The following is a 4,247-nucleotide window of genomic DNA, read 5'->3' as shown; positions in this document are numbered from 1 at the left end:
TGATGGTGTCATATACTCAGAATCCTGAGGAAAAACAGTAAAGCTGGGATTATCTAACCAGCTAAACTCTTTTTAAAAGGTAGGGATAAAAATAACTACATTTTAAAACATATGAGAGCTAAAATCACTTACTATCCACAATCTCTTACTGAAAAACTACTAGTAGAATATGTACTTTAGCAAGAACTCAGAGGGAGTATAAGAAATAATAGTGAGCCATTAAATTTTTAATAATATTTATATATGAGTATATGGATATTAAAATATACCTTTAGATTCTATTTCCTATTATATTACTTAGAAAATTTGCCTGTATGTAGGTAAAATTTGTCTGTATTGTTGTTAGGTCGCTAAGTCCAAATCTTTTTTTGTGACGCCATGGACTGTAAGACCACCAGGCTCTTCCATCCATGGGATTTCCCCAGGCAAGAATACTGGATTGGATTGCCATTTCCTTCTCCAGGGGATCTTCCTGACCCACGGGTTGAACCTGCACCTCCTGCATTGGCAGGCAGATTCTTTACCGCTGAGTCATCAGGGAAGCCAAAATTATTCTATAGTTTTCATTTTTACACTATTTAAAAAAAATTTGTTGGAGTTTAGTTGATTTACAATGTTGTGTTAGTCTCAGGTGTATAGCAAAGTGAATCAGTTTATACATATACATATATTCACTCTTTTTAAAGATTCTTTTCTCATATAGACCATTACAGAGTACTGAGTAGAGTTCCCTGTGCTATACAGTAGGTTATTAGTTAACCTATTTTATATATAGCAGTGCATTTTTTGCACTATTTTTTAAAATCATATTTTAGTTCAAAATAGAGGGGATCTTCATTAGGAGTACTGTCTAGTTTCTAGGCTACTCATAATATTTTGTTTTTTTCTTTGTGACTAAGTTCAGTGTGCAAAAATTCCTCAAGCTCTACACTTAAAACTATTAACTTTTCTTCATGCATGTGACAGTTCTGTTGCGGGAAGGGGGACCCCTTCCAGGGCCCGAAACTGGGCTCTTGTCTAACACTTGGGAATGAATTGTCCGAGGAGACACACATGCTGACAAAGCAAGAGATTTTATTGGGGAAGGGCACCCGGTGGAGATCAGCGGGTAAGGGAACCCAGGAGAACTGCTCTGCCGCGTGGCTCCCAGTCTCGGGTTTTATGGTGATGGGATTAGTTTCTGGGTTGTCTTTAGCCAGTCATTCTGACTCAGAGTCCTTCCTGGTAGTGCACGCCTTGTTCAGCCAAGATGGATGCCAGAGAGAAGGATTGTGGGAGGTGGTTGGACATGTGGTGTCTCCTTTTGACCTTTCCCAAACTCTTCCGGTTGGTGAAGGCTTATTAGTTCCGTGTTTCTTACCAGAACCTCCTGTCGTAAAACAAATCATGCAAATAGTTACCATGGTGCCTGGCCAGGGTGGGCGGTTTCAGTCAGTGTGCTTCCCCTAACAGTTCCAAAAACATTTTTAAAGTTACGCTACCTTTACAATTTGAATTAGGGAATTTTCATCCTTTTTTTGAGGTCATGCTGCTGCTGCTACTGCTGCTAAGTCACGTCAGTTGTGTCCGACTCTGTGCGACCCCATAGATGGCAGCCCACCAGGCTTCCCTGTTCCTGGGATTCTCCAGGCAAGAGTACTGGAGTGGGTTGCCATTCCCTCCTCCAATGCATGAAAGTGAAGTCGCTCAGTCGTGTCCAACTCGTAGCAACCCCATGGACTGTAGCCTACCAGGCTCCTCTGTCCATGGGATTTTCCAGGCAAGAGTACTGGAGTTTGAGGTCATGCTGCTGCTAAGTCACTTCAGTCGTGTCTGACTCTGTGCGATCCCATAGACGGAAGCCCACCAGGCTCCCCCATCTCTGGGATTCTCCAGAAGACTGGAGTGGGCCGCCATTTCCTTCTCCAATGCGTGAAAGGGAAAAGTGAAAGTGAAGTCACTCAGTCGTGTCCGACTCTTAGCGACCCCATGGACTACAGCCTACCAGGCTCCGCCATCCATGGGATTTTCCAGGCAAGAGTACTGGAGTGGGGTGCTATTGCCTTCTCCATTGAGGTCATAGATACCTAAATAATAATAGAAACTTATTCTTTAAAATCTAACTAGAGCTCAGCTATAAAACCATCTAGTCCTGACATCTTTTCTTCCCATATTTATTATGAAAGTATTTAAACATTCATAAAAATAAATAAAATTATATAATGAACCTGTATACACCCATTATTAGATTATGAGTTTTAATATTCATCAAGATTTTATCACACTTGTCTCATCTATTCCTTTTGTTGTTGTGTTTACTGTGTCTACTGAACTATTTTGAAGCAAACCTTAGGCCTCGTCTATTATCCTTATATGTTTTCGCTTGCAACTCAGAAAAAATGCAGAAATTTTCTCTCACAGTCACAATGCCATTCAGTTCAGTTCAGTTCAGTCACTCAGTCGTGTCCGACTCTTTGCGACCCCACGAATCACAGCTCACCAGGCCTCTCAGTCCATCACCAACTCCCAGAGTTCACTGAAACTCACATCCATGAGTCGGTGATGCCATCCAGCCATCTCATCCTCTGTCGTCCCCTTTTCTTCCTGCCCCCAATCCCTCCCAGCATCAGAGTCTTTTCCAATGAGTCAACACTTCACATGAAGTGGCCAAAGTACTGGAGTTTCAGCTTTATCATCATTCCTTCCAAAGAACACCCAGAACTGATCTCCTTTAGAATGGACTGGTTGGATCTCCTTGCAGTCCAAGGGACTCTCAAGGGTCTGCTCCAACACCACAGTTCAAAAGCATCAATTCTTCAGCACTCAGCTTTCTTCACAGTCCAACTCTCACATCCATACATGACCACAGGAAAAACCATTGCCTTGACTAGACTGACCTTTGTTGGCAAAGTAATGTCTCTACTTTTCAATATGCTATCTAGGTTGGTCATAACCTTCCTTCCAAGGAGTAAGCGTCTTTTAATTTCATGGCTGCAGTCACCATCTGCAGTGATTTTGGAGCCCAGAAAAATAAAGTCTGACGCTGTTTCCACTGTTTCCCCATCTAATTCCCATGAAATGATGGGACCAGATGCCATGATCTTAGTTTTCTGAATGTTGAGTTTTAAGCCAACTTTTCCCACTCTCCTCTTTCACTTTCATCAAGAGGCTTTTTAGTTCCTCTTCACTTTCTGCCATAAGGGTGGTGTCATCTGCATATCTGAGGTTATTGATATTTCTCCTGGCAATCTTGATTCCAGCTTGTGCTTCTTCCAGTCCAGCATTTCTCATGATGTACTCTGCATATAAGTTAAATAAGCAGAGTGAAAATATACAGCCTTGACGTACTCTTTTTCCTATTTGGAACCAGTCTGTTGTTCCATGTCCAGTTCTAACTGTTGCTTCCTGACCTGCATACAGATTTCTCAAGAGGCAGGTCAGGTGGTCTGGTATCCCCATCTCTTGAAAAATTTTTCACAGTTTACTGTGATCCACATACTCAAAGGCTTTGGCATGGTCAATAAAGCAGAAATAGATGTTTTTCTGGAATTCTCTTGCTTTTTCGATGATCCAGCAGATGTTGGCAATTTGATCTCTGGTTCCTCTGCCTTTTCTAAAACCAACTTGAACATCTGGAAGTTCACGGTTCACATACTGATGAAGCCTAGCTTGGAGAATTTTGAGCATTACTTTACTAGCGTGTGAGATGAGTGCAATTGTGCGGTAATTTGAGCATTTTTTGGCATTGCCTTTCTTTGGGATTGGAATGAAAACTGACCTTTTCCAGTTGTGGCTACTGCTTAGTTTTCCAAATTTGCTGACATAGTAAGTACAGCACTTTCACAGCATCATCCTTCAGGATTTGAAATAGCTCAACTGGAATTCTATCACCTCCACTAGCTTTGTTCATAGTGATGCTTTCTAAGGCCCACTTGACTTCACATTCCAGGATGTCTGGCTCTAGGTGAGTGATCACACCATCGTGATTATCTGGGTCATGAAGATCTTTTTTGTACAATTCTTCTGTGCATTCTTGCCACCTCTTCTTAATATCTTCTGCTTCTGTTAGGTCCACACCATTTCTGTCCTTTATGGAGCCCATCTTTGAATGAAATGTTCCCTTGGTATCTATAATTTTCTTGAAGAGATTTCTAGTCTTTCGCATTCTGTTGTTTCCTCTATTTCTTTGCACTGATCGCTGAGGAAGGCTTTCTTATCTCTCCTTGCTATTCTTTGGAACTCTGCATTCAGATGCTTATATCTTTCCT

Source organism: Bos indicus, chromosome 8 (assembly GCF_029378745.1).
Source record: "Bos indicus isolate NIAB-ARS_2022 breed Sahiwal x Tharparkar chromosome 8, NIAB-ARS_B.indTharparkar_mat_pri_1.0, whole genome shotgun sequence".
Lineage (NCBI taxonomy): Eukaryota > Metazoa > Chordata > Mammalia > Artiodactyla > Bovidae > Bos > Bos indicus.
The sequence above is the reverse complement of the archived record's forward strand: the minus strand, read 5'-3'. Positions refer to the sequence as shown.